A 9,072-nucleotide genomic window follows, 5' to 3' on the forward strand; every position below is an offset into this window, starting at 1 on the left:
AAATGGGAGTTAATTCTGAAAGAAGATGGAAAACCATCCTTTTCCACCATCGCACGAGATGGACGACCCTCTCCCTCTTCTCCATCATCGCATCACGCTCTGCACGCCACTGCACCAACAGCCAACGATCTACGCGCCAACGCCTTAGTAACCGACCATAGTGATTGACCTTAGTAAAAGACCTTTGGTGATTGACCTTAGTAAAAGACCTTTAGTGATTGACCTTAGTAAAAGACCTTTAGTGATTGACCTTAGCAAAAGACCTTTAGTGATTGACCTTAGTAACCTACCTTTAGTGACTGACCTTAGTAACCGACCTTAGTGATTGCCTTTGGTAACCGATCTTAGTGACTGACCTTAGTAAACGACCACAGTGATTGACCTTTGTAACCGACCATGGTGATTGACCTTAGTAACTGAATTTGTGATTGACCTTAGTAACCGACGTTAGTGAGTGACCTTAGGGACCGACCTTAGAGACTGACCTCAGTAATTTACTTTAGCAAACAAAGTTAGTGATTGACCTTAGTAACCAACTTTAGTAACCGATCTGTGTAACCGACCTTAGTGATTGACCTTAGTAACCGGCCTTAGTGATTGACCTTAGTAACTGACCTTAGTGATTGACCGTAATGATTAACTATAGTAATTGGCCTCAGTAACCGGCCTTAGTAACCGGCTTCGGTAACCGACCTTAGTTACTGACCTTAGTAATCGGCTCAATAACCGACCTTAGAAGCTGTCCTTTGTATAGTAGCTGACCTTAGTAGTTGTAAGGTACAAGGAATGGGCAGCGCGACTGATGTGCTGTTTCATCAGAGGAGAGAGGAAACAGACAATTAGTTGCCTGACCCACACCTTAGGTAACAACTACCCATATCATCCTTACTACCCCTCCACCCTACACCCTTCGCCCATACACCTTACGCCCTACCCACCCTAATCCTCACCTTGCCTCACCCTCTTATCCTTGCATGAACCCTATACCCAGTATCCTCATCCTCACTCGTATCCTACACATATCCTACACACTACCCTAAACTCACACTCATCCTACCCACCGCTCTGTCATTTGTACCCACATCCTACCTACCACAATCTTCACAATAGTGACTACTTTGACGTCGTTACTTGCGGCGAAAGTCGAGGGGATGGTGGTTCGAACACTGTCACCGGTGAAGTTGAACCAAGGGCATGGTTCATTCAATTTCACGCTACAAAGTCCTTTGTAAGGGGTACCGTCCTTGCCTCGCACAGGAGGAGCATGCCGACAGGAGACCTTTTGGTCCATAACTAGGTCGGATGCGAAAAAATTATGATAATGATGAATGAATAAATAAATAAATAAAAATGATAGTAATATAAATAATAATAAATAAAATAAATAGGTAAAGTTGATTAATAAACAAACAGGTAAATAGTAAATAATAATAAATGGACAGATAAATAATAAATAATAATCAAGCAAATAATAATAAACAGACAAATAATAACAAACAAATAAACAAGTATAAAATAAATGGCAGGCATTACAGCATCTTGCATAGGTGTTTATCTAAACGAATCTTAAAGCTTCGAACTGAACTACATTTCACTGCCTCTGCAGAAAGTTTATTCCATTCATTAACTACACGGGTGGCGAAGTTGTTTCTACCCACTTCCAAATCAAATATATTTCCTGATATTTTGAGACCATATAATAATTTACATAATTGTAGAAACAACGCTTATCACGTCTCCAGTTGTTCATACCTATCATCAGGTTATTGTATAGTTCAAACTTGGTCTAAATCCTTAATTTACAACTATCTTAGCTACATATAAATTCATGAATTGTTCCAGCTTATGCTACATCACATAAGTTATTCCAAGTATTTATGTATCTATATGGAAAACTGTATTTTCTTTTTACATTTTTAGACATGTAATATTTTATCATTCTCACGACTACATTTAGTTCTCAAGAGATCTCGTCCATCAAATCACTTTAAGCTACTTGAATTATGTAATATTACCTCTTTCTCTTCGATCTTTCAAAGGTGGCATACCATGTATTTACCTAGTTGTATTTTACGGGAAGGGGAGCTATGCTCGTGGTATCCTGTCTTCATATCTCGTTTTATCTAGTCTGTTTTTAAATTCGTGTATTGTTTTTGCACACACCACTTTCTCATCTAACTTGTTCCAAACATCTATTGCCCTGTGGGGAAAGCTGTTCTTTTTTAGGTCTCTTCTATAACTGTCTTTCTTGATTTTCTTTCCGTGTCCTCTTGTATCTCTACTATCCCATTTTATTAGATCTTCTCTATCAATAGTTTCTATCCCTTTCATGATTCTATAAATAGTTATCAAGTCTCCTCTCTCTTCTTTGCTCTAATGTCTGTAGCTCAAGTTTTGCTAGTCTCTCTTCTTATGATAGTTTTGAGAGTGTTGGTGCCAATTTCGTAATTGCTCTTTGTATTCTTTCAAGTTTTATTATACTTTTTTGTTGTTGTTGCGTACTCCAATCTTGGTCTTATCAGAGTGACTAGTATTTTCTTCACCATTTCTTCGTCCAGGTATGTAAATGCCACTTTGATTCTTATCAAACTATAAGTTTCTCAAAAAATCTTGTTTATATGTTTCTCAGGGGACATATTATTCATGATAATGACTCCCAGGTCCTTCTCATTGTTTATTTTTAATTTCTTCTTCTCCCAATTTATATGATCTCACTATTCTTTTTTTGATTTTTCCAAATTCCTTTATACTACACTTCTTAATATTGAATTCCATCTCCCACTTCCTACTCCATTCCCATATTCTATTGAGATCACTCTGTAGCGACTCGCTATCTTCTACGGTGTTCACTTTTTTCAACAATTTTGCATCGTCCGCAAAGAAGCTCATATAACTTTCAATTCCTTTATCCATATCATCAATATATATAGCAAACATTATCGGGGCCAGAACAGTTCCTTGTGGAACACCACTTATCACTTCATCCCAATTAGAGTGTTTGTCTCTTATCACCACTTTCATTTTTCTTTCATGCAAAAAGTCTTCCATCCACTTCAGCAGTTTGCCCTGTATTCCTCTTTAGCAATTTATTATGTGGCACCTTATCAAAAGATTTTTTAAGGTCTAGAAATGCACAATCATCCCATTCATATCTTTTTGTATTACATCTGTTGGCCTTGAATAGAAACACATTAAGTTTGTGACGCATGATCGTCCTTATCTAAATCCAAATTGCCTTGGATTTAGTACGCTGTTTTATCCAGATGCCTTACCCATCTAGTTTTGATGATTCTTTCACAAATTTTAGCTATCGTACTTGTAAGAGACCGGTCTATAGTTAGTGGGGTCTTCCTTGATTCCCCCTTTATATATTGGTACTACATTTACTCTTTTCCAATCTTCTGGGACTTTTCCTTCTTTCAATGAACTGTTTATTAGACTAAGTATTTTGTCTGTTAGTTCACTCCTGCATTCTCTCAAAATCCAGTTTGCCATTTCATCTGGTCCATGAGATTTTCTGACATCGAGATTACTCAAGTGATTCATTATTTCATTCCTTATCACTTCTATCTTTTTCATAGGGGGGACTTTCTCCTCCCACTCGATATCTCTGGGTTGTATGTTCTCCCTCGTAAACACCGATTTAAAATGCTTGTTCATTTCTGCCATTTCTATTTCTTCTGTGTATTCAACTCCTCCTTGTCGTAGTTTTTTCTAATTCATGTTTGTTTTTCAGTTTGTTGTTTACAAATCTGTAAAATAGTTTTGGTTGATCTTTACATTTTTCTATGACATCTTTTTCATACTTTCTCTTTTCTGCTCTGCCCACCTGTACATATTCATTTCTATAACTAGTATATATTTTCCTTTTTTCAGGTCTTTTGTCTTTTTTCCATTTTATCCAAGCTTTGTCCCTTTTGTCTTTTAACTCCCTACATCTTTTGTTGTACCAACACTTTACATATCCTTTTTCTTGTTTTTGTCTTGGAACATACTTTTCCACTCCTTTATAAATTTTTGTCAAAATATTCCATTTCTCTTCTACTGCTGTTTCTTCCTTGTGTATTTTTCCCAGTCTGCTTTTTGAAAGAACTCTTATTTTATCAAAATTTGTTTTTCCATCCATCCATCTTCCCTTTCTATATTGTTCATTTTTTCCAAGTATTTTTCCTCATTTAGTTCCAGTTCAACCAATATGAGGTCACTTTTACTTATTGGCGTCTTATATTCAATCTTGTCCACTATTTTGGGTTCCGATATGATTATTAGGCCCAGTCTCGATGGTTCTTCCTAATTACTATACCTAGTATTCTCTTGTATCCATTGCGTCATTGTATGTTCTATAATCATATCAAGCAGTACATTTCTCCATAGGTCGTCTACAACCTTCACTGTCATCTCTTCCCAGCAGATTTCTTGACAATTACAGTCACCCATTATAACTATTCTTCTTCCATCTTCCATTATCTTATTTAATGTTATCCTTGTGTCTTCTAACATACTTTTGTGTCCTCTCTCTTACCACGAGGCCGTTTTAGGATGCACATAATTTATCTACAAACTTCCTGCTCTTCCTATCCCTGTCCTCCACTTCCATCATAATCATCTCTATTCTTTCCATATGTGACATTCCTCACATTTATATCCTTCTTAGTCAAGAATATAACTGCACCCTCTTGTTTTACCTCTCTGTTTCTAATCCAATAATTATATACACCATGTCCTACACTGTTGGGTGGTAGTGGACCTTTCAAATTTGTCTCTACAATTCCCATTATGTCCGGTTCTTTTTCCTTCAGATAATGATTCAGTTCGTTCAAGCCTGTTATTAATCCATCTATATTTGTGTAAGACACTTTTAATTTTCTGCTACTTCCATTGTGTTTTCCGTGTCCCTTTTGTTTTCCTCTGCTATGAACCATTTCCTCACTTTCATATTCACTACTTTTCAATAGATTATCTCTTTTTCTGACTCTGTTCTTTTCTCGTTTTTTCCCCTTAGCTTCTACTCTTTTTGTTTTCTTCTCCTCTCTTTCCTGTTTATTCATTTCTCTTTTTATCCATACCTGTTTATATTGCTCACTGTCTGCTCGTTTCCCTGTTTTTGCTAAGATATTCTCTGCTGTAGTTTGTGACCTGAATTTAACCTTAATTGGTCTGGTCTTATCTGTATTGTATTTCCCCAGCCTATATATTTCTTCCATTTGTTTCCCTATTTCTGGTTCATCTTCTTGAACTACTTCTAATAAATTGTGTGTGTGTGTGTGTGTGTGTGTGTGTGTGTGTGTGTGTGTGTGTGTGTGTGTGTGTGTGTTTGTGTGTGTGTGCGTGCGCGCGCGCGAGTTTTGCAGAGGAACAGTATTGCATGGCTGTACAATCGGATTCAAAAGTTCAGCACCTCTCTCGTAGTATTCTTTAACGTCTCAAGTTCCAACGCTGTAGAACAGAGTTCGTGCTGTGCTCGCGGCGAGAAAATATTTCACTAACACTGCAGTCATTTACTGTTCTCCTTGAGCAATATGATGGTGTGTGCGTGTGTGTAAAGTCACAGCATTACCCAAAGATCGGGCCATATACGAGTTCTGACCTCTCATCTGAGAGGTTAGTAGCTCTTAATCACTAGTCCAGCACGTGGTCCAATAACAGTGTAGCATATACCTTGACACATACAAATATACACAAACATATAAAGCGGTGAGACAATTCCCATTGAAAAATGATAAAGATATACACTAGTGGTGGGCAGCTACCGGTGAAATTACCGGTTTTATCGGCAACAAACTTAATGATAGCTCACCGACAAAAATTCCGCTACCGGTAAAGCTTCGTTAACCGGTAAAGCTTCGTTAACCGATAACTCGATAAGCTATACCATAACACTCAGAGAGCGGTAAGCACGTCTCGGCTTGGTGGTACTGAGTGACGGTAGTGACGGGCCCAGTGCCCCGCTAATTTTACCGGTTAAACTTTTATCATTAAGCAAGTATGTGCCGCTAAGGTCTCGGTAAGTTTTTATCATTAAAACCGTTTTTTTCGGCACTCTTTTTAATTTCTCAATAGAATTAATGTTATTTCTGTGATCAGCATACGAAACTGTATTAATTGTGAAAGTTTCATAAAAAAAATTCCGCGTGTCGCCAAACGAAGACCCATATATTATATGGGTCTTCGTTTGGCGACACGCGGAATTTTTTTTTATGAAACTTTCACAATTAATACAGTTTCGTATGCTGATCACAGAAATAACATTAATTCTATTGAGAAATTAAAAAGAGTGCCGAAAAAAACGGTTTTAATGGTCTTTTTTTTTTTTACCGAGACCTTAGCTGCACATACTTGCTTAATGGTAAAAGTTTAACCGGTAAAATTAGCGGGGCACTGGGCCCGTCACTACCGTCACTCAGTACCACCAAGCCGAGACGTGCTTACCGCTCTCTGAATGTTATGGTATAGCTTATCGAGTTATCGGTTAACGAAGCTTTAACGGTAGCAGAATGTTTGCCGGTAAGCTATCGTTAAGGTTGTTGGATAAAACCTGTAACTTTACCGGTAGCTGCCTACCACTACCACCTCCAAACATGAACCCATGCATGCAGACACGAACGAAAATGTATACACCACACCCACCCTCAGACACCCTCCATTCACTCACTCGCGCGGTAGATACTAGATAGCATACTATAGTAGCACCAATTAAAGTATGACCTTTTCCCTTTACAATGACATAACAATAAAAACAATATGTAAAATAGAACCAGAGATATAGCTTATTAAAGGACAAAAACATTGATTTTTCGAACTCGACTCGAACTTGTGACGTCACTACTACCTCACGAGTCTTTTACCGGTAAACTGTCGGTAATTTCGTTAACTGTATTGTTGTTCACCAATAATTTCGATATTGAAATTAGCGGTATTTGCCCAGCACTAATATACACAAAGCAATTTATTCTTATTCCAATTAAACTAAGAAGAAAAAGAAACAAGATATTTCGTATCTCTCTTAATCGTGTAAAATCACAAGGCCAATTGCTAGATAATGACGCTGATAAGATAAATGGTAGTAGCTTGACTAGCCTATATGGACCGGAGTCACGCAGTGTTAGTTACGTGAACAATATGCGGGTCAATCGACCAGCGTCTGGAGACTCAGTTGGGTCAGGCAGGATTCGAACCGGTGGCAATATACTTAGCAACCTGCTGCTTTTCCAACTGAGTCATTACTACTATTGTACAGTAGAGATATATGTATACATCTATGTATGTAAGTGGTCATATGTTAACTAAACACTCCCTTCTCAGTTTCAGAGAGGCCTGAAAAACATTACGATATTTGTTCTCACACACGAGGATAAAATCATATACTTTAGCTAAGTCCATATACTGTGATATATAAGCTTTTAGAAAGTACACAAGATAACGTTATTCTCGAAGCATCTCTTCACTGGCAAAGATCGTGTCATATACTTTAGCTAAATGTACTTTCTGTGATGCAATGCAAGCTAAGATGTACAGTCTTCAATACCCCTAAGACCTTGGGGGGATGGTATCGCACCTAAGTGGTGAAGAGGTAGTCAAAGAAACATTTTAATGAGGAAGAAGGGAGGGACAGTAGAAGGTTAAAACTGATAATTATTATTATTTTTTTTTTTTGCGAATAAAAGTCTGAAGGTAACAGGCTTAAGTGATAAAGTGAATATATTTCAATATTTGTCTACTGCACAGCAAGACTTGTACAAATCCGTGTGCAACTCCACATGCGCGAAACTCCACATGCGCGCAACTCCACATGCGCGCAACTCCACATGCGCGCAACTCCACATGAATAGCCGAGTAGCTACACATTATTCCAACTCCATCATCATCCTTATCGTCATCTGTGCATTGTTTCTGATTATGACAAATGCAGTCAAACTTCCTGTTGATACAGTCACTAGAAACAACAAGTCTTGATGTGTTAAGGAGTTATCACACACCCCTTTATAAATGTCTTCTTTGTCGAGACAAATCATACAACAACAAAATGAAAATGGGTGGATAAATAGAGAAAGAAATAACCCATTAGATAACTAGGTAAATAGACAAATAGATGAATAGATAATGACTATGTAAATAAATAAATAGATTAGTAAACAAGTAAATACATGAATAAATAAGAATTGATAGACAAAAATAAATAAATATGTACCGACGCAGTGGTAGCGTTCGCAACCGCTACTACAGCGGTCCGAATTTGAATCCCGCCCAGGACTGAAATAATTTCAGTATCGCTGCGCTTCGAGTCGTTACTCCAACTCTCGTGAGTTCGGTGTGTTTGTGCGTGTAAGGTCACATCATTACCCATAGATCGGTCATACGAGCTCTGAGCTCTCTTCCGGGAGGGAAAAAGCTGTCGATCACGAGTCCACCACGTGACCCAAGACAATGGTGAATCACACAAACACACACACACACACACACACACACACACACACACACACACACACACACACACACACACACACATACACACACACATACACACACACAAACATACATCAAACTAAGAAACGAATATGTAAAAATACGCAGGGAAGAAAAAAGAAAATATGGAAAAGACATAATAGAAAATTGCAAGGACCAACCTAAACTATTCTGCAGATAGGTAAATGACAAACTAAAAGACAAACACGAAACAGTGAAACTGTGCGAAGGGAAATAAAGAATATATAGATGATGTAGAAATGGTTGAAATTATGATCAAGCATTTTAAATCTCTATTCACAATTGAAAACTCACAAAATTGGGAGGAAGGACAGAAAGATCCCCGCAATGAAAGAAATAACTGTGACACAGAAAGAAATAGGGAACAAATAAAAAACCTTGACGTCAGAAAGTCACACGGGCCAGATAGAATTGCAAATTGGATATTGAAAGAATGTATGGATGAACTAACGGACAAAATATACAAGATGTTTGATTTCTCACCCACAGAAGGAAAAATACCTCAAGATTGGAAAAATACAAATATTGTACCAATATACAAAGGAGACAAAGAAAATCCAACCAACTATTGACCGGTCTCCCTTACAA

At 37.6% G+C, this 9,072-nt stretch overlaps 1 protein-coding gene across 3 annotated transcripts in view; it reads right to left on the reverse strand.

The window, feature by feature from the left end:
* The window catches only part of LOC143040977 (monocarboxylate transporter 14-like), an 86,992-nt gene that overhangs the window by 36,302 nt on the left and 41,618 nt on the right, over window positions 1–9,072 (reverse strand). Inside the window, exon 2 of one of the 3 annotated variants that reach the window (XM_076212435.1) lies at window positions 732–807. The exons of 1 other annotated variant lie outside the window; for it this stretch is intronic. The gene's annotated coding sequence lies outside the window, so the exon portion shown is untranslated. Of the gene's footprint in view, window positions 1–706; window positions 808–9,072 lie in introns of all 3 variants that reach the window. One more of the 3 variants, XM_076212434.1, reaches the window with a different exon arrangement.

This window comes from Oratosquilla oratoria, chromosome 30 (assembly GCF_046742065.1).
Source record: "Oratosquilla oratoria isolate Oo_2021 chromosome 30, ASM4674206v1, whole genome shotgun sequence".
Lineage (NCBI taxonomy): Eukaryota > Metazoa > Arthropoda > Malacostraca > Stomatopoda > Squillidae > Oratosquilla > Oratosquilla oratoria.